At 37.8% G+C, this 27,325-nt stretch overlaps 1 protein-coding gene across 3 annotated transcripts in view; it reads right to left on the reverse strand.

The window, feature by feature from the left end:
* Positions 1 to 5,540, reverse strand: part of LOC124171357 (Down syndrome cell adhesion molecule-like protein Dscam2) — a 500,071-nt gene extending 494,531 nt beyond the window's left edge. For all 3 annotated transcript variants that reach the window (XM_046550521.1, XM_046550522.1, XM_046550520.1), the window contains exon 1: positions 5,351 to 5,540. The gene's annotated coding sequence lies outside the window, so the exon portion shown is untranslated. The remainder of the gene's footprint in view (positions 1 to 5,350) is intronic.
* Between the last annotated feature and the right edge of the window lie 21,785 nt (positions 5,541 to 27,325).

Raw genomic sequence — 27,325 nt, forward strand, 5'->3', positions numbered from 1 at the left:
TCACGTATTTAAATATAGACTACACAATATTAGATCTCCTTTATGCTCCTTAAATGACTATTTTCGATATATACCGTAAAATTATTTCTTGAGAAATTTTTCATTGCGATTTTGACAGACCAATGAAAGATCAAATCCAAAATTTCTCCCCAAGTTCTATGAAATAATAGTCATAAGAAGGGACCTTATCGATTATCACCTATCATCTTCATCATCTTATCATTCCACAGCAAGTGGTACTCGGTGGACTGCAAAAATATTCAATGGCATCCATAGCCTTTCAGATCGATGGCTTCGTAATAACGCCGAGCTCAGGGGCTTTACCGTGGCGCGACGCATCACAATTACTCCTTCGCAACGGCTAATGAAAAAACAGAGGGGTCTCGTGAGTGATTAACCGTCAGCTCATGCTAAGCGAGACACTCGAAGGATGTCTCATAAAGGAGCGTGATTTGATTGATTTGAAGGGATTCAGAGGAAGGGATATGGGGAGCTATCGCTGCGTTCGCCAGCAGAGGCACAACACAAGAGGCTCTGGGAAGGGGGGCGCCCTTCCATTCCCTCATGGGGAGCGATACATTATTGCCTTCAGTCGTTACGCAGGAGAGGACGGGTAAGAGAGCATGGGCACAATGACAGACCCCCGGGAATCGATCCTGAGACATCAGCTTGGGATATAAACGTACCTTCAATCAAGTCCGCACTTCATCACCACATGAATCCCATAAGTCATTTCAAGTATCGTTTGATCTAGGAATGCTGGAAAGGACAAGGTACACTAAGAGCGCAGATTTTTGAAAATAATTTTCTTAGCACTTTTGAAACCAAGAGAGGATTGACTTCTTGCGCAGATTTAATGGCGATATTTTACTTCACTAACCTCAACGTGACAATTTGACAAAGATTTGACCGTCAACGGAAGAGCTAGAGCAGAAAAAATATATTGTGTTTGGACCTGGAAACAGGGAAAAAATTGAGCGCGAATGAAAAGCGAAGAAATAAGCCATAAAAATTCCTAGGAAAATTACGTAGACAACTGTGACAAGTTACATAGTCAATTAGGGAAAATAAAGCTTCTGATTCGTTTACGTTCACTGAACATCATTGATTTATAATATGAGTTTTACTCAGACATCATATGATCACAGATAAATTCAGTGTCGACCGAATTCATCAAAAATCCAGCGCATCTCAAACTAAACCAAACAAATGCCTAGGATAATATTTTCTGTTTGCTTATCATTTCATTTTATTTATTTTTTGTAATTCAGTATTAGTAATTTGCGAACAGCAAATTTATTATTAGAATCAACCCATTCGGTTAGAAGCTAACATTACTTTCAATTCTCTGTGGTTTGTTGGCCTACTAAAACAGATATTCATCAGCATCTTTAAACCACTCCATAAAATCTTCCACCCTAGTTTTCCCCCGGATATCTTTCATGTGAAACGTTAATTTGACGTTATGATTTCTAATAACAATGCAATTTTATAAGGATACATACCATACCTCCAGGAAGCAGGTAAGACTAAGTAACTATTTAACCAGTTGACTAAGGTCAAGATCTCTATTGTATCGAAAAATTGACCCATATGTCTGAGATTCTTATTACCATTACCAATTTAATACATGAAGAGAGAAGTAAATATTCCCATTTCCTGATCAGTATTTGCATGCCCCTATGTCTTCACTGAGCCAAGAAAACTTTTACACCCTTGCTTTTCCCATATAGGTACACATATTTTGCATTTGTATGATACCGTAAATTGTTATCGTTGTCAGCATCTGTTGGTCCAGTAAATGTATTTATAATTTAAAGAGACTCAATTTTCCGACAACGATAATTGCTATTGCGTATGCAATTGCGCATTGGTGAGTCTAACAATATCAGAGATCTTTAAGACATTTTTTCTAGTTAAAATATGTATGTTTTGAAGAAGATAACTCCTCACCAAAATGTTTCTCACTTTTGCAATACATTCTAAAATCACGCTAACCAGTAGGGGTTTACTTTCCGACATTAGATCACATAGTTCTGCCTTTAGTTGCTGCACATCATTTATCGTCCCTCCCGGCAACGCATATCTAAGTAAAAATAGTGTATAAACTTCCTATTTTCTACTTATCAAATAAATTGCCTAAAAGCACTAGTAGCCAGAACTACTTATAAAAAACTTTCTCGATAAAGAGAGAAAATACGTTTGAATACGTCTCTCAAAAGTTTTTCATAGAGTACAAAGACTTCAATTAAACAAAATCTCTGAAGCGTGTTGAAGTCATTCGTCGGAAAATATTTTTAGATAAAAAATTAAACTCAGCCGTTGAACAACGGACTGACATACGCATAAAAATGCTACAATTAGTTACTTATTTAGCGCAACGACAACGCACAATCTGAAAAGCTTTTCGTCACAAAATATTTGAACAAAATTATTCATCAGCCAATGTCTCACGGAAACTCCCTAATCGTGGCTGCAGCTATGACAGGAGCTAATTTAAAAAATAATTGACTTTTCTCCAAGTCCAATCAATCAAGTACCGTTTCTTACCATAGGAAAGATTCAGAAGATCTCTGCGAAGAATTTACATATTGAAACACGAAAACTATCTACTCTTCTACATAATCTGTTTGAAAACAAGAATTTAGGATGAGAACTAAATTTTGGGGAAAAATACCTCTCTCACATTTTTAAAAAACCCTATTGACGCCTTTTTCCTAACTTACATATCTTGGCTTGCGCTGTTGTAAACATTTTCAACACATTGACAATGAAAACACCTCGTGGCTTCCACTTTTTTAATTACTACCAGTTTCGGCTGTCACTCCACTTAAATATAAAATAAAATTTAGAAGTCGCAAAATGTTTTCATTTCTATTATAGAGCCCTTGCGCAACGTTCAAGCTTCAAGTTACGATTCAGTTTAATTTTCCGTGCGTTTTGACTAATTTTATAGCATATCAATCAAAATATATTTTCTCATGTAAAAACATAAATTTCTAACTTTATTATATTTATTTCCATTACCCCATAAACAGCACATTTACGGCCTTTACAATGGGGATTTAACAGTTAACAATAAAGGACATTCACACACGCCCATGCCCTGGATAAGGGTAACTTACGCAGGCGGCACTCGGAACCGGAACCTTCGGTTTGGCAGTCGAGGACTTTACCCCGCCGCCACCGAGGCCGGCAAATATATATCGTTCTAATAAAATGGAAAGTAAAACTTCGTCCGAGAAAGGCGCGGATTCGGTCCAAGAGCGCAGGGGCACCCTTGAGGCGCTCATCACCGCAAGGCGGGAACCTCGATCATGGTTGAAACACCACTCCGACAGGTTTCACCGCGTCGCTCGCCCCCGTACCCGCGTCGCAGAGAGGTTATTACCCCTTTCATCCCGAGGAAAGCTACCCCAGCCACTAAACCGTCCCGAGGAGATAAAAAATACTTTAAACTTCAGCAACTTTCAGCGTCGACGACTTCATCGTCCATGTATTTTTGCGCTTTTAATCAACGTAGTGACGGGCTTTCATCTTATTAAGAAACTAATTTGTAATCGAAATAAAGAAACTAGAATGGAGTACGGGCAAAATAAAGCGACTGCCTTTTGAGTTGGGTCAAGTTATAATCTGATAAATATGACGCGACATATGTTAACTAGTTGTGCAGATAAAATTAAAAGTAATTAAAAGAGCCATTAACAAGATAAACTCGATCGGTGATTCCATGCCGCGAAACCGAGAAGGGCAGTTTTGCTCGAGAAAACTAAATTTCTGGAGAAACTCAAATTGGACAAAGATAATATAAAATAGGACAATTCTATTTTTGTTGATGCAGAAAAGGAGTAACAATGGTTTTTGTAGCATTTTCGGATTTCAGAACATTTCAAAAATCCTGTGGAGGAATCTGATGAAATTAATGTATTTAGTGAAGCACTTACGATCGCAAATAATGAAAAAGTGGTACATGGCACTGAAACTCACGCATTGTCACAATGCTGAATCATTATAAATGTTAAGTCATGTTTGGTTTCAGATATCACATCGAAAGTCCGTCATGAGTCGATTGGTCAAAACATTTACAGTTTTAACATAAATGAGTGCTGAATGCATTCTTTTTTTTTAATAACAACTTGGTTAGTTTGCGGGGGATAGTTGTGAAAGACCTTCAGCCAAACAGTCCTTAATCAGATTTTCCACAACCGTTTCACACACTACATTGACCTCAACTATACACTTCGAAGGCGATGAAGCACTCCGATACCACCTTCAGTTCACAAAAACTAAAAGGACCATGAAAATATTTTACGCGTATTTACCATTAAAATTACGCATATTTACCAAGAAAATAGTATCAGGAGGACCGGGAACCGGAACCACGGGATTTCCACTTAATTGACCATGAAGCCATTCCATAAAAGACATTCAAAGCATAATAGAATTTTTTCATGCAAAATGAAACGTTAACTTCACCACTCTTTGTGCAAAATCATCATACTCGCAAGCGATAGCAAGTTATATTCCCTCAAATTCAACCGGAAAACCTAACTTCATGAACTGTGATTTGCACCTGAATTCTTCCATTTATACCGAATTTTAGCACTCAGGGAACACTTGCTTATAACTCTGCAAGACTCATGAGTAGTCAGTTCGTGGTTATTCTAAAATCGCCGAATGTTCTTTTTACTGGAACGAACTACTACAGAAGTACGGATTGACGACATATAGGTGACTTCGCTTTCATAGAAACACAAAGAACTCCAAAACTTCAAGAATATTTCTCCACCATTTGCGCAAAATTATATAATTCATGGAAAAATGGCCAAAACTTTGCGCTAAAACTCCAAAAAGTACAAAACAAACTTCGCATTCACTTGGATTAGAACCAGAATAATTTTTTCGCCATTCCGCGAACAAATAGGTATCGTTTTGAAGGTTAACTCCTGCCTAAAGCGCGCTTGTCTCTGAAGTCATCGAAATTTCTAGCATAAAACTTTTGTGGAGTAGGCGGACACATTAGCTAAACTGATGACGTTATTGGGATTTAAATTAGTAGGTGGAAAAAAATCTTACAACTATTCACGTAATTTTCACCTTTTCAAAAGCGAAATTATCACATTCTTGGAAAGATCTTCCGAAACTTTGCGCGAAAATTCCACCGAGCAACCTTATCAATCAACTACACCACCACAAAACTTTTCCGCGAAGCACCCATAAACTTTCCTACCGGACGGGGAATGTCCGCCAACTCGACGCGCGAGATTCCAGTCATTCAACGCTCCACGAAAATAAAAAAACTCTCGAGGAACAGTTGGGAAAAGATCTGAAGGAAAACAAAGTTACGCACGCAACGTCTGCGGGTCGGCGGATGAGGCCGTCTTCAGGGCCGGTGCACCACCAGCGGCCGCCCGGAAAGGCGCGGGGATGCGACGGATGTAGGAACGTCGGAGGTAGCGTATGCGGGCCCGCGCCGCCGGCGGCAACGGTGATTCCACGTCGTCGAATGCGAGGGGCTGTCGCGACACGCTCCTGGCGGATCTGACTGCCAACTGCGCGCGGCGGTGGACGGGTCGCCATGGTAACGCCAGGGGCGGGAGGGGAGGGCTGCAAAACCGCCCCTCCCGCGCCCCTCCCACCTCTCTCGCGCCTCGCCGCCGCACCGACATCCAAATCCCCACACGGCCCGCCGCCCCCTCCCCACAACTAAAGGACTAATCTGGGGGATAAGCTCTTAATGCGCTCTTGCCCTCCCCTTCCTTTCCACTTGGGCTGCGTGGGAATTAATCGGGAGCAGGGGGGAGGGTGGAGGGGTGGTCGCGGTCGGAGGTGGGTCGCCGGGCGCGGCAACCCATAGGTGTGGAGGCGCGGATGGTCCCTCGGCCGTGGCAGTCTCCGCCTCCGCGCTCCAAGCCGACGCGGCGCGCTCTTCGGCAAAGTTTCCAAAGGCGAGTTAGACGGCGGGGGGTTTTATAAGATCTCTGATATAAGGAGGATGGGTAGTTCATGGTGTTGTACTGTAGCGCGCATTTTCCTATGGCTAGAAGGGAATTTTCTCAACTAGGTTTCCACTGATTGCGTTATTTGACTGACGGCAGTTATGTCATTGAGGGCTCTTACAAAAAAGGTTATTTTTAAGATGTTACATTGGTTTTCTTGGCAACTTTAATAAAATTATACGGTAATTACGAGTAAAAAATTTTTTTTCACTATCCATAAATGAAACAATTAAAAATTCAATAAAAATATTAGTCAATGTCCTATTCAAAACATTTATTTATTAATATTTTTTCAACTCTGTTGCATATTTAAAATTAAAACCTTTGATTAACGATGCATTATCTGTCCATTAATCTCCGATCATCAGCGATATTATAGTTCTTAATCCTTCCACGGATATGGGTGAGGAATATTTGTGTATTTCCATTGCTCCCTTCCATTCAACTTCGGCGCTAAGCGCCAAGCCCATTTAGTTACCTTCAACAAGTGAATGTGTTGTATTATCATTAAAGTTTTTAAAGGCGTTGGTAACCACGATAACATTTGTAATGCAAGTATTTTTAAGGAGTGTGGTGACCTAAAGGGTAAATCGCTTGAGAATTGACGGATATGTTCCGAGTTCAAATCACAGGTAACGTCTTCGCACACTACAAAAAACAAAGCTCACTCTGTGGCAAAGCCAAAACAATGGCGCAGCCATAGATATTATTACTATCGTAATCAGTTACAATTTGGCAACTGGCCAGGTGGTAATATGTACATCCAAAAAGAAAACAAAAAATATCCACAAAGTCACATATAAACTAGACAGTGTACAAATTTTAAAAATTCAACTAAAACTTCTAAAAAATTATGTCATTTTCTCTGCTTTTTCTATAATATTTTTACATTACCAGGAAAGGGCTCAAATAACTCTGCAGGCAATCTGTTCCAATCTACAATTGTTATATTGAGGTAGGAAATTTTTTAAACTTTAGTCCTCTGCACCCGGCATTTAATTTTGAACTGATGATCGTTCCTACCAATAAAATTAGGTTTTCCTAATTTATTGCTCAGTTCTCTCCATGCTTTATCACCTTTTTATATTTTATACATGCCGCAGAATCGGTTTCTTTTTCTCCTACTTACCAAAGACAACAATTTGGCTTATTTTGGACAGAACTCTAATCTGATCTATTCAAACTAGCCTTCAGATTAACAACCTGACAATAAGTTAGTGGTATGTAGCATTTACTAATAGCAGGAAGTTTTAGACGTTTTTTGGTTTAAACCTATTTTCCCATTCTTTTAAGGATTTCACAAATCGAACTCCTCTTTCAGGAAAATTTCTACCACCCTGCTTAAATCCTGCCACAAATTTGGTGATGCGGATCACATGAATTCCCAGGAAAATTATTCGGCTTACCGGCACCGATAAATGAACTACGGAACTTCTGCATCAAAAAATTACGGTCAATGCTTGCATGGCACTACCCAATATCATTCTCTTCTGCGGAAGTTCCACAACAGTTAGATTTGACACTGATCCTGGAAACATTCACCACCTTTTCAACTCCATTTTATATGAACACCAAGAGTGTCTGTGTCGATTAACCTACCTAAAACTGACATGAGAATAAATGGTAAAATAATCCTGAGTCGTCCTTTGTGATACTCTCAGAGGATAGGCGAGTGAAGTCAAAGGTCGGTGATAATTTTCTTTTCACATGGAAATCAAGGCGTAAATAACGGAATAAATAGGAGTTAACGGGACCAAAATTACTAATATACCATACATTTACTCAAATAAAAGCTGGAAACATAAGGTTTATAATGCCCAAGTTTGAAATTTTTTTCTTTTCCCCTATGGGTACATCTTCGAATTAACAACTTCCCCGAGTAGAGAAAACTCGAGTGAATTTTTCCACCTTTCCATCTACAGCAAACAACTCTGTACACTGGTAGTGAAGATCTCTCGGGTTTCATGTCTGGTAAGGTCTTCCATATGGAAGAATAAAGACCAGGTTAAACGAGCATCATAGACACCTCCGACCACGACAACACGAAAAATCAGTATTGGCCGAGCACTGCACACAGCAATACGATTAGCAGAGATTGTTGCTACAGCATTAGAAAAATATAGGACGACCTCCTGAAATTCCGAGGGGGATGGGGTCAATCAGGAGACTCAAGAGGTCAACCGCTCCTAACCACGCCCATTCGTATATAAACCCAAGGCACGAACGGAAAGGCATTGAATTCCTGAATCCCAGAGGATGAGAATGGTGAGTTGCACTTCGAGACGTTAGAAGGAGATTAAGAGGACCTTAAGCCGTGGCCGATCGAGGAGAACGGACAAAAATGACACTTAGAAAAACACAGAAACACATAAAGAAGGACACTCACAAAACATTTCGCAGACGTTTCAGCGGGTTGACCCGCTATCTTCGGTGCCGAAGGTGAACTGCTGCAGGCAGGTGAAATTCCTCCAGTAGCCCTCCTTGGTGAAGTGGCACACACACCCCCCACTTTCCTCCCTGACTCCATGCAACCGCCCCAGTTGCAAGTGCTGCCCCCTGCAAGTGCTGCCCCACCACTTCACCTGTTATCAATAGATTCTCCTCCACACCGTCTTGTACTTCTTTCAACGTTGTCTACAACTGTTTTGTAATTTTTGCCCCCCGTACTACATAGGAGAATGTACCACACCCATATCCATCCGAATGAATAACCACAGGCACTCCTGCAAAACTCCCCCCTTTCATGAACCCATCCCCATTCACACTGCCTCACACAACAGCTCTTTCGACCGATGTTTTTCCCTAACTTTCATTGAAGTTCTGCCAGAGAGGGCAACTATCATCGAGGTGAGAACGAGGGAGATGGCCAACATCTGGGTTGAAAAGGCGTTTGAAACGCCCGGGCTAAACATTGCCCATTAACAGCCAAAGCAAACCCTATCCTCCCTTCCCCCCTCTCCCCTTCTTCCACCCCCACTACTTCACCAAGGAGCAGCAGTTCACCTTTGGCACCGAAGATAGCGGGTCAACCCGCTGAAACGTCTGCGAAATTTTTTGTGAGTGTCCTTCTTTATGCGTTTCTGTGTCGAAAGCTTCCAAGTTAATTTCCCGTGTGAGTGTTACTTTCTTTGTGTTTCTATGTTTATTGATATTTACATAAAACTATTTATATTGCGTGGTACGTGTACCTCGATTTTCCTAAACATTGTGTATATATGCAAGGTGTAGAAACATTTTGTCACGATATTTTAACCCTGGATACCAATAAGAACCAGAATGACTGATGGTGTTTAGGTCGAAAACGACCCACTTATAAAATTACAGGTATTTTGCGCCAAGCGCTCCGATTGGCTTCGAGTTTTCCATGTTGCCATTATACCACTCAGCTTGCGTGATGCCTTGGATACATCTCGATCTCCGGTAGGAAAAGAATTCCGGGACATGAGTTGCTCAGAGCATCCGGCAACAGGGAAAACTCGTAGCCAATCGAAGCTAAGTTTCTTTAGTTAAAAAATGATGCATTCTCGACCTGAAAATCATTAGTAAGTTCTTGCTGGCATCAGGCTATCAAGAGTTAAAATTACGTGACACAATTTTCTCCGCGCTGTTTATGCTATTTATATAAATTTTGATTAAAGTTACATTGAGGAGAGCTCTACCCTCACCAAATTAAACCAGCCCTCTGTTTGAATTGCTGAGATATTGATTACAGACTATCTCTGGTGATCCGTTTAGGACGTATCCTATCCTACGATACATTTTCCGATGATCAAATTTATCGACTGTCACATGATTGGTAACGTATCTATATCATATTTCCAGGAAAAAAATTACCACTAAAAAAGAAACTTCAATTGGCGTACTCCACATCTGTCCCAATATCCGATTCTACCGCGGTTTCTAACTGCCAAAGGTATTTCAATTCATTGCCAGATGATTTGATACTACAGCCACCACGGTGAATTATATCCGATGGCAGTTTCAAAAGGGGAAGGAGAAGCAGGGACCTTGCGAACCCACGGGCCAATAGCTGAGCCCATCCACCTGCCAACCCTGGCGACATTGTCACGTAAGGTCGCATACTTTTCTCTCTCATGTCTCTTTATGAGTTAGTGACCGTACGCATCTTTGCAATGTCATGATACCTTTCAACGATCCCCACCACCCTTCCTCCACCGTGGTAGCTGCAACGGACTTCTTTCGCTATGGCGACAGGAGATGCGGTAACGGCGATGATAATCACATTAATTACCAAAGCAACCACTTCATCTCGAAAACGGAGTACAGTGGTCCGAAATCGGAAGCCGCCAGACGAAAGTCTAAAATAGACTTTTTGACAAAGAGACTCCAAACTTAGCGTAAATACTCATAAATTATTACAAATCACAGATTTTTATGTTATTTTACAAACATTTCATTTGTTGCTGAGGTACAGTAACCCAAAATGACGAATTTTTCAACAAAAAAACGCGCGATCTCGTTTTTCTTCGAAAATCTTTGAATTTAAGCAGGCGGTGTTGCAGTGGCATGATTTTCATGGAATAAAAATCATTCCTTTGATCAGGTTCTTTGGAAAATTATCCATGATTTTTGAAGATTTGGTTCACATCTCCCAGTTTTGGAACGCAATATGGCGTACCCATTATTCACGTGAAATTTTACATCATGTAGACCTTATCTTTCGTGAAGGACTTACGTAACTCGGAAAATTTACATCACGATTTAAAGTGTGGATTTTTTGAGACATTTATGAAGAAATATTGGAAAAAAAGTTGGCGACAAAGGAATTGAGAGCGATTACTCTATCGCGCGCCAAGCCTGAGCTACGCGACGCGGGACTCTGAGGCTCGGTAACTAAGGTCAACTTTTCAAATTTTTTTGAAAGTTAATTCTCGAAAATCGTCATTTGAAGCACGGCATACAAGTCAGTATTGACCAATAGCACTATTACCAGGATAATGGATCGATCGACTTGACCATTTAACGCATTATTCTAGTGAACATAGTAATGATTACGTATTTGTCGGTACCATTCCACGTATAAGAAGTATACATCGGATGTTGAAGCACTGTTAAGATATTAACTCCGCATGCAAAAGAGAGAGAAATGAATCAGACCAGTGGCGGATTGAGGGAGGGGGCGGCCGCCTCTAATACCAGGAAAAATCGATCGGATGATAAACTTTAATTTGATCCTCCAATGATGGTTTTTAATTCCATCAGCTTTACTAACAATGTTTAAAAATAATTTTACACAATGTAGGCATATTTTAACACCCATGAAAATATTTCATACGCAGATCAGACTTCAGACGTAACATCGTTCAGAGGTAACCTATTCCAACAAGGCGCCGTGGAAGGTGATGAAAGAGTGATCCCCCTAAAAGAATGAGCTGAATACGCCCCAACACGTGATGTTCAGGTTTCGGCGCGTGCAATCACCCTCAAGCTAGTTTAAAGGGTTTTCGTATTTAACCCAGATGCAGGGTGAACAATATCATACGCATAACAATCTTCCAAATCGCTTAATAACATGAATATAGCTCTTCAATGAGCAAAACAATAAATAATCGAGGAAAAATAGCTCACACATATGAATCATTCACATGAAAGTAGCAATGTTCAAACCGTTCAATCCAATGTCAAACTTAATGCGCAAAAATTTCAAATCATGAGGGAACCGTAATTTCCGACCTCCTTTTAATAGCCCGAAAATTTTCAATAAAATTCTTGAGCCAGAATACCAATAGCAACCTAAAATTAGGACTAAATGATGAGTCAAATCAATACAAGGATAAAAAAGGCAAAACAAACGCTACCAAAAAAGAACTGAGAGGTGAAACTAGCTAAAAAACGTAAATTAAATTATTTCAAGGGAGGTTTAATGGAAATTTCGAAGTGATGACGTCATTTCGTTGCGACATTCAGGGAAAACATTTCCTCAAACATAATATTTTAAGGGTTATCAATAGCGTCCTAACGGAAGAAAACTATCATTTCGCCCTATATTCTTTCTCTTTGATCCTTAAGTCGTGCTACAAAAGTTCTTGTTTTTCCGTTTCTTTCACTTCCTTTACAGCTCAACATTTTCTCTTCAACTTCAAATGCGAAATTGTATATCCTCTAGATGCGTTCCCGAGAAATTTTTTGCCTTACAAGTAACTTTGTCACAAATGTCCTCGCCCACTATCTCCAGCACTTCCTCCTTTCTCGTCATTAACCCCCAGCTTAACTGCGACAGGTAAAGGAAATTGGGACGAGTGATAAAGACCAATAGTTATCTTATTAAAAGCTTAAAAAAGATTAAACTTGACCGCGGACTCCTCCACAAACTAAATAGTGTTTATAGTTATGATTCCGCTCAATTCTACGTAAATTATAAGATTAGTTGAGATAATTAAGATAAGTTGATGCATCATTGTACGATTTATAATGAAGAGTGAAAATAATATTGCAATAAAATGACATTGTTCATTCCACACAATAAATATGATACTAAAATCATCCTCATAGGAGGGAGACGGCTTACAGTACAGAATTTCCAACTCATCACTTCTACTGTGACGAAAGTATATATTACACTCTCTATGTCGACGTACGTGACCTGAAAAAGCAAAAATATCGACACATCTTTCCAAACGCTACGATTAGTGATGAATATATGAAGTGACACATACTAAACGACGAATATGTATTACCTGAATACATTTATTTATTTATGCATTTAAGAAATAATTAACCAGACAGTTATATCTTATACCAAATACACATTAATGTGTCGTTTAAATTTCGGAGATCATAGCAGTCTATTTGTAGGAGAAAAGTTTATAAATATGTCACACTTGCTCATTTAAAACAGTAATTTTAATCTCCCATATTAACCACTGATGAGTTAAAATAATTTTGGACAACCTTTGAGAGATCTTCGATCTTAGCGAAGGGCAACGTGTTACAGTTCTTTTCGCTTAATTATAATATCCGTGCCGTGAAACCGAGATGACGGATACTTACGAATGATTTCATTGGAAAAGTATTAACATAGTTTGACCACGATATAATACATTTATTCAACTACAGATTTTAATGAGGATATTACTTTATTCTACGCATTTTTCTTTTTATTATAAATGCTTTTCATATAAGTAAGATCTGTATGATAGCGGGAATAGTCTAGAGATATTGAACCTAGAGGAGGAAAGTGCTATGGAGAAGGATAATGTCTGCACGGGGATCCTACATGAGGGAATCGAGAGATCCTTTCATAAAATGAGGTCAGGGAAAGCGGTGGGCGTGCATATCATGCGGTTTGATATTCTGAAGAGTTTAGGGAAGCCAAGGAGCAGAAGGCTTTCCAACTATTACGTAGGGTTTACATGGCCGAAGAATTTCGTAAAAAACCGTTATACTTCCGCAGCCACAAGGGAAAAAAGGTGTATAATGAGGAAGATTATAGTAGATTTGTCCTGATGCCTAATATAGATTGAGAAAAGAACCTAATACCATTAGATGATTAAAACACTGACGTCGCGTCGGCACGTTCAACTATAACCTATTAAAAAGAAATTTCATCTTTAATAAGATTAATAAATTACTGTGAAGAATCTAAGGTGTGTAGAAATTCTGAAGAAGTCTAAATATCAATACGGATTTTAACTAACACAGGAATAAATTATACGTAAAGAGATTTGACTGAGGAATAAGTTTATTATAGTTGATAAAAACATTACCAGTGGGTTTCATGGGGATACATAATACGTTCTGGGCGAAAAATTAGTCGTCGTCAAAAAAAAAACCCACGAATCACGAAAAAGTCTGAGAACCTTTTCAAGTAGGAAGTTATTAAATATTGGGATTAAAAGTGGGTTTGAATTTGAATGAATCGCGAAGCTTTTCCTTGATAAGCGTATTGTGTTATCGTTGGAGTGCTGTTATTCTGAGCATATAAATGCGTTGGATTGCTTGAGAAAACTTGTTTCGGTTCTTATGCTCGTGAATGTTTCATCTGAAACAATTAGAAAGAGACTGGGTTAGTGGTAGTTTTCTGGGGCCAAGAATGGTCAGGTATAGTGGACGGAAGGGCTACCCTTTTTCGAACCCTTTCTCGGGCTCTCAGCTATAATCTGGGTCCTCGGGAGACGGGCGTCACAGTATGAGGTAACCGCTGCCGATATGACCTTTCGTAGTACATACTCATTGCCGTTGAGCGATTAAATGCGTCTTTTGATCGAGGTTCTACGATGAGAAATAAGGATTTACGAAAAGTGATCAAATTGACGCCCATTGCCTCCGCTGAATTGGCAACGCCGAAATTTTTTGAGTGGAGGGGGGAACGCGAAAAGCTCCTTTTTCTCCCCCCACCCCAATTTTTAGCTTGACCACGTGTTTCAGGAATTCTGGTGACGAGGTTCCTCAAAGATGTTTGGCAGGGTGTGAGCTTTCGCTGACCTTCACTACTTCATTTAATCTTCTGTATCTACATAACTCCATGCGAGCCAAGTGAGTCTGGCAGGGGGTGACCAATCACCAAGATCACCGCGTGGAAAGACAAGCGCATGGAAAAATAAAAGCATGTAATCGCCATCTACATAATACCCTGAGAGCCACCTCTAGGGTGTTTGGCAAGGGGTGACAAATCACCAACATACAGCATGCAACAGGACCGCCACATGCACACCGCACGGTCATAGAAATATTAGTGTTTGGCAGGGTGTGAGTTTTCACCGACCTGCACTACTTTATTTATTCTTCTACATCTGTATAACTCCATGCGAGCAGCCTCTTTTACAAGTACGTGTTTGGGTAACAAATTCATATGTTTTCCTTGAATAAATCTGACGTTATTTGAAAACTGCCGTCTAATACTACTTTTTGGACGCGGCCACTCAAAAGTTCTCTTATTCAGGAAATGAAATCCTCATATAGGCCGTAAGATTTCAGTTTTATTATTAACTTTCCGTGATTCGTGAGACATATGAATTTGTTACCCAAACACGTCCACTATACCTGACCATTTTTTGGCCCCAGAAAACTACCACTAACCAGAGACTGTCCGGGATTTTGTCATATAAGAGCATATCGTTTAGTATTTGAAGTAGAGGTGTAGTGGATAGCACGACTATTTACCAATTTTAAGGTTACAAGGTCGGTTCCTGTCATAGTCACTTTTTTTTCTCTCCACCACAAGAAAAGGTTTGCATACTATGCTTTTCATCTTCAGAGGCAAGTCACTTGAAGTTGTCAAAATATTTTCTATGTACAGGAAAATCTCTCATCAGTTGTTCCGCTCTAATGAAGACTCACTGAATTTCACTATTAGGCTTTACATTTATGACAGACAGAGCTTAAGGCAGCATATGATGTGTAGTACGCTGTGGTAGTACCTTTGGTGTTAATCCAACATAAGCAAATTGTGTTAATAAAAGAATATTAGGGCTGAATTCCTTGTATATTCCCTCCCTAAAATCTTATTCTAGCCTTACATAAGTTCCTTATCTTCCGATAAACTGGTTTTCATTTTCTTCCTTAGTAAAACTTTAAAAAAACAGATGACTCTCTTATGTTGTGCCATCTTGGTTAGGTTAAAATTGAAAATATTAACCCATAAGTTTCACCGGAGTGACGTTTGGACTATTCGTTCACATCTAGGAAAAAAATTAAAAACAAAAAGAACGGTATTATGATCAACTACGGAAAACGACTACTGAATTAGTACCTATTATTGTACAACAATACTGAATGTAGCAATTTTATTGTCTTACGCAATAAACAAAACACGGCATATATCATCTGAAACTATCTTGCGCCCATTGACCTAGGGGTAATTTGTCATTGCTTACGCCACAGTATTTCGCCAAGAGAACGAAGTTATCCGAATGGAATCGATGGGTAGGGCGAAAAGAACGAGAATAATCGCGGAGAACATTTTCACTTCGCTTCAAGTTGCCGTGGCGAAGAAAAGACCCGGGCGCAAGGAGAACGAGAATCTCCGCCCTAGAGTACAGTTATGACGCGCTTGCTACAAGAGACTACAAAATGATAATTTTGCAAATAGATAAAAGCGAGATAAACGTGGATAAATAATATAAGTGAAAATTTACCAATTTTAGCCTAATAAATGAAAAAGTGGAAGATATGTATAGAAAAGTGCGGAAGTATTTCGAGAAACGGAGTGCAAGATGCAATGAAATGAAAGGCGACAATAGTTTGGACTGAAAACGGCGACCAAAACGAGAGATGGAAAAAGTACCTTGAATAATGACAAAGCGAAATTAATCTCGATTATTTGAAGATTAGTATTTAACACAGCAATAGAGATCTGCTGAGGAACAAGGCATCAAAAATGGATTAAATTCTATGCAGAGCGTATTAAATGCAGGAGAGAAAACTTCAATCTAGGCCTAAAAACTATCTGCAATATGCACTCCATAGAAGGCATGCCAAGTGTCTCCAAAAAGAGCATAATTCGTATTCCCTAACGGGAGAGATGGAAAAGAATAAAATTTTAGGGGTCCATGATCATCTACAGTAGAATAGAACGAAGAGGGGAATAGTAACCAGCTGAACATCCTCTCTCATAAATATAAGTCAGGGAACACGAGAAGCTAACCTGCTCACAGAGAAAAAAAGTGTAGGAGAAATAACCAACGCAAACATACTGTCACCAACACAAACATCCTGGACTTGAAGAGGCTGTGCAAAAACTTAATTAAGTTAAATAATGGAAATTTTTAATAAATTGGAGTGCTCTACAATAACCGAAGAAATGCACACATTTTATTTAATAAACGAGTACCTGTGGTAAAATCTCAACCCAACTGAGAAGAAGTAAGAATACAAAAAGGATTGAAACAAGGGTGTGCACAAATTGTAAAGTTTAGACAAAATAATGCGTCAGTAAAATCAAAGACAAGGCTTCAGGAGTCTCACGAGTAAATATTAGATTGTTGCAGTGCGGTGATTGCCCAAAAGAGAGAGGGGGGGGATTCGAATGAGCTACTGATAAATAGGGAAACATGGCCAGGTATCAGCAGCATATCAATAAAAACTTATATATTTTTATGCAACAGAATAAAAGATACCAAAACTAACGTTAAATTAGGGAAATATTGAAAAGTTTTACGAGGTTTGATGAGATGGAAAGCCTACGACATGACAGTTGAAGAAAGAAAGACATCATAAATAGAAACTCAAAGGCAAAGAGGACCTTCTGGATAATAAAAGTATCAAATCAGAGCTAAGAAAACAAGCATATAAAGAACCGAACAATTCATCACATACTACGTATGGAGCATGGTTCTTATGAATGGATGTTGACATCAGCAGAGCAGTCATGAGTGTAAGTATTCGACATGTAGTGCTACAGAAGAATGAAAAAGATAAAATGGATCGGCCGATTAAGTGATGATGAGTCGCGAGAGGAATGGGAGAAAAGAAAGGTCTTTTAAAAACCTTCAGAAGGATACCTGAAAACTTCTTCGACCAAATATGACCTGGTGAAGACAATTTGTAAATATTAATTAGCCGGAATGGGTTATTGAAAACAAGTTATTAAGGATGTACACCATAAAAATTTAAGTAAATATGAAAATGTTATCAAATAAGAGTGCAGAGTAAAGCGCTTAAAGTCAAAAAATCTGGGGATCGTCGACTTACGACGATGATACCCCGATTCATACGAGCACTATAATTCAAGAACATGATAGTAAAGTCATTTTACTCAAACTAAATTGAAAGAGGGTACAACGAATGTTCATTTTTACGGTCCATTTATTAAAAACTAAATTATTTCTAACAGAATACAACTATGATCTCATTTTCCATTCGTAGGGACAGCTTCAAGTACTTGCATTTCTAACCTGTAATTTCTAAGCTGTCTTACTTTTTCACTTTGAGAGGGTTCTATTCAATGGAAAGTCCTAAAGTTGTAATTATTCTTGCAAAATGCATTAAATTATCTTTAAATTCTTAGAAATTTCACACTAAAACGGAGATGAGGTAATTATTCTCTTCCATTAGTATTTATTACATTTAAATGAAATAGTCATCTTTTACAATTTCAATAAGAAGCTGTCTCGTCCTAAATTAATAAGTAACTACTTCATCTATTTTTTACCAGAACAAGATGTAACATCAAATCCATTTTATCTCACGTTATACAATGTTTTACATAAAATTGACCAGACGGATGTGTGTATGTAGATTTTAATCAACTATAGTATGCTATGCTAGCAATATAGTTTTGAATATCTCATACAACCAGAACCAATAGATAGCTGAAAACCTTCGACTCATATATATCGACTTCGACTTCATATTCCTAGAGTCAATTTATTTTTATATGTCCTTTTTTGACTTCTTTTAAATTTTCATTCTGATTACTAGAATGTTATAATGTTTTAACATTTTCATTCCAACTTTCAAGCATCTTTTTTCTGTTCATTTCCTTCACTGACATATCATACAAAAGAGCCCTGGCTCGGGGGAAGAGGAGGCCAGATTGTGACCTAAACAATGGAAAGTATTCGTAACTGTTTAATCGAAACGAAGAACTTATTAATACACGGAAATACTTAAAAATCTTCTCTTTATGCTCATTAACAATCATATATTATGATGGTTCTTAAATGTCTCCGAAAAATAAACGAATGCTGGCTTGCTTTCAATTCTTGGCTTCTGAGCACTCTACTACCAGTCCTTTATGAAAACTTAGGCAAACACAAATATTTCTGGTAGTTCGAACGAGTTTTTTTTAAATAATAAATATATCTAAAAGGAAAATAGATTAATTATTGTAACAAAACCAAAAATATTCTAATATTATTCGTATAAATATTCCAGGCCCAATAAGTGGTTGTAACTGGCTCCATTTTGTTATATATTTACAGGTACTTTAGATATTTCAAGTCGACAAGATGAGCACAATATTCTTTATGAGTACATTTTGATATAATATGAAAGATACGAATTTTCATCAGAGTCACTTCAAACATTACGCATTTGTATTAATGAAAAGAATTCTACTGTTAGACTGCTTTGTATCAGGAAGATGGTAATAAATGTCAGTGCAAGGAAATTCAAGTCTGCCACAGATGTCATTAAAAAAAAGTGTTAAAATTAATGGGATATTGAATGCTCACCGATGTAATTTAACAACATAAGCATCAAAAACATATGCATCTGAACTATAGCATCAGAAGGAAAACGATCAATTGCAAAATTTCTCACCCTGCAAGTGAAGCACCCTTTACGAAGTAGAACTGATGGAACCATGTTGCAAAGGAATTAGGTTGAGGTTGAGAAGTTCACGCGACTTGGAACGTAAAAGGCTAAAGTACGAAAGTTTCACAGAACGTCTGCAGCTCTTTTGCGGAAAAATATATAATATAAAATACCACATAATATAATTTCTCTATGAAGAAAGACCCGTTTCAAATCATTCATCAGGGAAAAAATTATCTCTGGCTTTGAAATGAATGAAATCAAAATGAATCCGCTGAAGTTTACCTTTTTTTAAATTTAGAAGTCCTTTTTGGGATTGGCAGGAGCTTGCTTTTTGAAATGCCTACCAATAATTTACGGAAATTAGTGATTCTGTGCATAGCTAATTTTCATGTGAAAAAGCTCAAATTTTTATATATATACTGCAACTGAATGATGTGAAGTAGCACCGGGTGAGAAATTTGTTTCATTTCTTTTTTTGTATCATTTTTATACACATATCAATTAGTATAACTCAATTGCATACCAAGTGAGTAGCTGTTGATACATATTCATGAGCAATGCAGGTCAATCTAATTAATGAATGGTCACTCGCTTTTAACTGAGAGAGAGCACGTAATGTATTTCATTATCATAAGGACTAATTCAACGGATTACGAATATTTTTGCGATTCAAATCGAAGAAATCGATTGATACCTAAAGTTCGACATAAAAAGGATTGCAAATACTGCGGTTTCATTCGGTAACCCAAGAGTAGGAATCTCGTAAATTGACTCGTATGAATGTTTAAGTGGGAATAAATAAAAATCATAATATAATTTTTATGAATCAGTCAAAGCCCTTCAACAGTCAAGTTCCAATGCTTCTTTCATCTCAATCAATATTTTTGCAATTTTTCCCTTAAAAATTGCAACTACGATAAAACAATAAAACGATAATTACGATAAAACAATAAAAGAATGAATATCAAAGACCGCGAAGATAGGGCACACCATTTCTGTCAATGATGCATCCAAAATACCAAAGTCACTCTTGCTATCATCCCGATGCAAAAACAGCTCTATGTTTATCTCATTATCTACACCATGGATAGTTTGCCATTAAAAAATATTTGGCTTAGCCAGGATTCGAAATCTGATCTTCCGATTGACGATATCTAAGAAGAAGGCTTTGTAGTGTAATTGGCTTGCATGCCAGACCGGCCATCAGGATATCCGGGTTCGAATCCCGGCGAGGCCCAACATTTTTCATAGTAAACTTCAACCTTAGAGTATGTACACTGTAATCTGAATTGTTTTGAATCCGACTGTACATTGTACATTGTACAGTCGGATTCAAAAACATTGAAACGAATGAAGCGGCGCCACTTTCGCCGCAGCTTGAGAACCGAGTTTCGGTATTTTCTGTTGTACCTGTGGGAGGGACATTTGAAAAACATTCCCACCACCCGCAATACTTTTATTACAACATCATTAAAGGGAAATGTATGCGGAATATTTGCAATGTTCAATACCACATAAATTGTTCAGCTCGTGCCACATAATAAATCCACCTCCAGAATTTCGATTTACTTTCTCTCGTAAATTACTCGATCCGTCGAATAATATTTTGGTACAGTTAACCCTGAGTTTTTCTATGAAAAATAGCCAGCATAATATAGATATAAAATATCTGCCGCAACATCACGGCAAATAATGCCACCGCATGTTAAAATTTAGTTTGATTTAGTGACACGAGAAGACTGGTTCGTTCCCTTGCATGTTTGTTTGCGATTTCTCAGCGAAAAATTCAGCATTGATTGTATAAAAATATACTTCGACGGATCGAATAATTATCGAAAGAAAGTAAATTGTAGTCTGGAGGTGGGTCAATTATCTAGCATGAGCTGCATAGCTTACATGTTATCAAACATAGCACATATCCCGCATACATTCCCCTTTAATGAAGTTGTGATATGAATCCGACTGTACATTTGCACCCGTGCGTATGACTGCATATAAAGCCTTTGTTTCATGCAGTGATTTGATATCTCTTTTCCTCAATAATACTTTTTTCGCCAAAGTTCTCCCGGTAACATCGCCTTATCCACAGTCAACCTCAACAATGCCTCCCTCACCTCACTCGGCAGTATAACTTACATTTTAATGGTTTGACCATGTCAATTTATAACTAAAATATTCGCTTAGCTCCACAAGTAACAATTTGAGCCATCGGATTGTATAGGTTTCTCATGTTTGTGTTCGAGTAATATAACTGCAATTTCCTTCAATAAGATTAACATATGCAAATCCCGTTGCGACGCGAGTTACCTTCATAATGTACTGTAAGATGTATACAGATTGTAGTTTTTCCACCTTTGAAATTTTTGCCCCAGTACCGATGAAAATTCAGTTATATACATTTTTAACATCTGTTAATATAGAAAAATTAAAGAAAATATGCATGCATGTGAAAATGTAGACAAGCAAAAATACAGGTACAATGCGAAATGAACGAGGAAAACTTTAGATTAATGACTGGTGGCTTCGTGCAAACATAGAAGATACGTTAATTAAGTACAATACACGTTATTCTACTTTGCACAACTACTCCTACCAACAGCAAATAATAGATGGAGTTTATTATTTCTCGTAATCAAACAGTCATTCTACACACTCCAGCCTTCATTTCGCATCATTGAACCCAGACTTCCCATTTAAGGACGACGACCGGCACTTGAGGAAGAGACGATTGCAACATCAAGGAAAGGAAAGGCGGATAAACAGCTTCGACTAGAGTCCGTTCTAGGAAAGGCACTAAGGACGTCAAAAGAACCCTGGACGCCCGTGCTTGAAAAATCCCTACAGTCGCTCTGGAGCGGATCGACAGAGGAGCGAGGGAGTTCTCCGAAATAGATTGGCGATTGCTTGTAACAAGGCGGGAACTATAAGAGTAAAATACGCCATGTTATTGTGAGACAGGACTCTTATAGGATAAACTTTCCACATGATAATCCTAGAAAGGAAATCATTATTCTTTCTTTAAAAAATATGATTTTAAGTTGTGACGAAGAAGTACCAGCCTAGTGGGGAAAATACAATTTTTTCCAGAAACTTACTTTTCCAGTCACTACAAAATGGAGGTGTAGAGGAGTAAATGTGTTGGGTATTATTTAAAGAATGTCTTCGCTAGCTAATTCATTGACACAACCTACCAAATGTAACAAAAATTTGGAGGATTCATGAGTGTATCTTTTGAGGGACTTACTACATGAGCAAGTGGGTGATTCTCGTTCTCCTTTCGCCCGAGTCTTCGCTTCGCAACGGCCACTCGAAGCGAAGCGAAAATTTTCTCCGCGACTATTCTCATTCTATTTGCCCATCTATCGCTTCAGTTCGGGTAACTTCGTTCTCTTGGCGAAATACTGTGACGTAGGCAATGACGAATACCCATAAGTCAATGTGCACGAGATAATTGCAGCGATCAACACACTGCCTCCGCAGTCCGAAACAATTGAAGAGCGCGAAGCACATTGGCAAGTTCAAATAATATTTCTAAAATATATTATTATTCCATGTTTTGTTTATTGCGTGAGACAATGAAATTTCTACATTAATTATTGTTGTTCAATATTACTAATTCAGTAGCCGTTTTCCGTAGTCGATCATAAAACAATTCTCTTTGTTTTTCATTTTTTTCCTAGATGTAAACGATTAGTCCAAACGTCACTCCGCTGAAACTTATGGGTTAATATTTTCAATTTCAACCTAACCAAGATGGCGAAAAATAAGACTGTTATCTGTTTTTTACGGTTTCACTACGGAAGAAAATAATAAGCAGTTTTTTCGGAGGCTAAGGAAATTATGTAAGGCAAGAATAAAGTTTTAAGGAGGAATGGGCAAGGAATTCAGCGAAATAGTCTCTTATTAACATGTTTTGCTTATGTTGGATGAACACCAAAGGCGGCACAGCAGCGTACTTCATATCCTATGCTGTCTAGGGCTCTGCTGGACATAAATGTAAACATAAATGTTAAGCAATAAATTCAGAATATTTTTGGGCCCGATTCATTTATCAGTGGAAAAGGTAGAACCATAACAGTTGCCTCATGTATCCTGCACAATTTTCTTTCAACAGAAAGTTCAAACAATGAAGCAAATTTAAACGGGAGTGATCATCCTGCTGAGGGTAGGCACGAAGGAATGCCTCAGCATGGTTGAATTCGTGCGACAGAAGAGGCTTTTCAAGTCATGCGAAACTTTGAAGAATACTTTAATCGCCATGAGGCTGTTTCCTGGCAACAAACCAGTGTCGATTTGCATAATTTTTAATATTGTAATGTTTATATGTAAACTTGTAAATCCAATCTTCTCTATAATTCAATGGCCTGACTTTACTGCTACAAGCGTATATGCACAATAGCATGTGGTCAATAATGCAATATGAAGTAAGCAGGCTGTTGAAAGGGGATATTTACCATTTCAACTGTATATGCATTGGTAAAATTGTACTATAAGAAAGCACATTTAAAAGCTGCAGCATTTGCCCATTCTGGATGACTGTACGCCCAGTTTAACAATAATTTCTCCTCGGGTATATTCCCTCATCTTATGTTTATGTGGGAGGGCATATTTTTCATCCATGCAAAAGGCCACAATTTTCCATTTTTGAAACATGGTAGGAAATATCTTCAGAGAATATTTTTTAGCTAAGTTCACAAAATGCCTTTGCTAGATAATCAAGGCTGTTTAATTATAATCCTCTCCCTCCACTCTAGCAAACCCACATAGCGACTCGCTCGGCGGGAAGCGAGGTGTTCCCTTGCGTTGGATAATTCCGTCAACCCACTAGATTCCGTGATATGGTAGAACAGGTCCTCGTGGTAGTTTTCCATTGGATTGATGAATGAATGCTCAAATATAAGCAGAGAATATTTTTGAAAATTCAATAATTGATATTCAAGTAGATGATTACATTAAAGATTAATTTGCATATAAACTTACGCACCTGAATACTTATTAACGTGATATATTTCATGAATCTTTAGCACACGCCAAATAAATTATGAACGTGTAGTTTCTGTATCTCGGACACATCGGCATACAATTTGTTCTAGGCACATATGGCTCGCTCCATTATTCCATGGGTTCCTGCATTCGCTCCGTTCCTTGATTTTCAGACCCTATAGAAATCTCCAAGATGCATGAGACCGAAAGAACCATCAACGGAAACATTACACGGCTGTTAAATTAGTTTTTAACCTCAATAAAAATACTATTTTAGGTATTTTACTTAATAATAGTAATCATAGCAATAGCTGAAATAAAATATTTACATAATACCCTGCGAGCCACCTCCAGGGTGTTTGGCAAGGGGTGACCAATCACCGGCATGCAAATGGATACCTACATGCACACCACACGGTCCAAAAAACACGCATGCTAACAAATTATACTACCAAATTCATGCAAAATCAGAACTTGCCAACTGCTAATAAAGGTTATCTACCAATAAAGCTAGAACACACAAGTATGCAGTTAGAAATAATAAGCATATTCAGAAACATACATTTAGGTATACATGGTGTCATCAATGAAAGACCGAACTAATTTTATAGCTTGTTTCTATCAACGGATATGGTTTAATCGAGGTTGTCACTCTCAATGTACATGCCTTGCCTGACGGCGCACCTTTTCCAACGTTTCTTCCAACTCTCGAAGCCTGCCTAGTAAGCCGCCTTAAGTATTCTATTCAGGTCCGCCGTACAATTAGTTTTGATGACCGTAACAGAGTCGAATCAGTCCCTATTCAACGTTGATTTTAACTATGGGAGCAAAAAAAATCTGATGGAGTCACGCTTGGAGAGTAGTGTGGCAACGAGATCACGGAAGAGTCATTCCATTTCAAATCACCCAATATAAATTAAATTTGTTGCTCAATATCTTTGATTTTCCTGATTTTTTATCCCACGTTCCCTACACAAATTTGCAAGTCATATTTTTTGGGGGCCATTTTGAAAAGGGCGACTGGGAAACTTTTGATGAAGAACGCGGTTTGCATAAAGTTTAATTTCGAAGCTATTTTAAAAGATATAATAATAATTCAAATACAAGTGTGTTAACAACTTTAGGAAACCATTTTTTAATTTTTCTATCATAAAAGAAAGTTAGTCAAAATCTTTCTGTAAAAACAGGAAAAACATCTAATATTTATGAAGGAAACGAGGCTCACTAATAAAATGTTATTTCTGAGTTGAATACTTAAAAAACAACATGTAGTAATTTTAGTACGGAGAATAACTTTTTCCTCTCCTTTTTTCTAAAGCTTGTCAAACAATGCCAAAAGCCTATTAACGTCAATTTTCACAGGTCAATATGTAAAAGGGGACTGAATGAAAAGAAGTGAAAATTTTACAAAGTGTTTTTTGTACACATACAAATATCTCACAAAAAAATTATGACCGGGACTACTAAATTTAGAGTAGTGAAGCAGTGAATTTTAGTAAAAACGCAACCATTCTACACGCTCCTGTACTGCAAACAAGGGTTCGTACAGAGCAAGCTATCACTCAAGAGCTTGATTAAATAATTACATAAACAATAAATTTTATCTAAAACACTAAAGTTACATTTGATATTGAATTTTTTTAAATATAGGCCTTCCTTACATTACAATAGAAATTTATTCAAAACTTGAAATATTTTGCTTGGTGAGCATCGTAACCGCCATCTGTTGTTACGAAAACGCACTTGCGAGAGTAAGCTGCAGTTCAAAATAAGGCAGCAAATGCGTAGCAAAAGAGGCATGCAATGAAAGGACAGGATAGCGAAAAAATCCAATTTTTGGGATTCCACGCCACTAATTAGGCTCTTTTATTGGGCGTATCCTTCAAAAGGTAACCTTCTGTAATTAAGTAAAAAATCAGTTGTAAAAGCAACTTAGAAACTTCACGGAGAAAAATTTAATTCCCGTTTAACTTAAGTAAATAGTTCATTAATGCTCCCGTTATTGAATGAGAGTCTTGGGTAAATAAGGCTTCTTTCTCACTCAAAACTGCATGGTATATTTTCAAGTTGAGCTAACTACGACTAATGATAGCAGTAAAGTTTTTTTGCTAAAATTTTACTACAGTTTCAACTCGAAAAGGGCATCAGTATTTAAATTACGCTTCATTTTTATTCGTATTCACACAATGCGCTATTCAGGGAAAAAAATTCATATATAATTCGTAATCGAACTTTGTTTTAATATTTTTGCGTGATATATTAATAGAGGATACATTATTTGCATGAAGCACACATATTAAAATCAGTTTCGTTCACCGATTTTGAAGGAAAACTTACGACGCGTGACCATGACATGATAATTAATCAGTATTGCAGACCAATTTTTAGAAAATCCATCGAAGTTGATGGATGCTCTGGAGTTGTCTGTTTTATTCATTTGGTGCCGGATGGAATTTTAATTGATGAGAGAAGTCGTTTGCATAGAACAATGGGTGCTGTCTCTCAATTTTTGGGTCCGGAAGCTCTTCATATTTTGGGAAATGGATAGTGAATCCATGGCGCTAACGATCTAGCTCACACAACTCCTTTAGTGGAGGTATAAATAATGTTATTCCACCAAATATTCGAGAAAGAAATTTTTCAATTAAAATTTGTTTTAGAATCAGAATGTAAGGTAATTTACCACTATTGATTTAATTTTTATACTCCTCTGATACAACGATAAATTATTTTCAAATATTTTAGAGAAAAGTGGCGATGCTTGCGGCAGGATTATCATAAATGCAATAAAAAGCTTATAATACAAAATTAAACTATAGCCCTCCTCACTCTATCTTTACAAAACAACGTGATCCGTACTTCAAGCTCAACTTATACACCGATAAACCCTGTTTTACGAACTTACACTTATCTAACCTTTCCCCACTCTTTACTATCTTTTATGGCCTTTACATTACTATCTTTTATGGTCTTTTACTATCTTTATGGTCTTAACTCCAGCAACATTTACGGCATTTTAACGCTAAATCGGAACCTATTCACTGTTCACACTCCCTATCTCATGAGCGTCAGTGCTCTGTGAAATTGAAAAAAGCTTGACCTAGCAATCCAAACGAGCCCAA

The sequence above is a fragment of the Ischnura elegans genome, chromosome X, assembly GCF_921293095.1.
Source record: "Ischnura elegans chromosome X, ioIscEleg1.1, whole genome shotgun sequence".
In the NCBI taxonomy this organism is placed as follows: domain Eukaryota; kingdom Metazoa; phylum Arthropoda; class Insecta; order Odonata; family Coenagrionidae; genus Ischnura; species Ischnura elegans.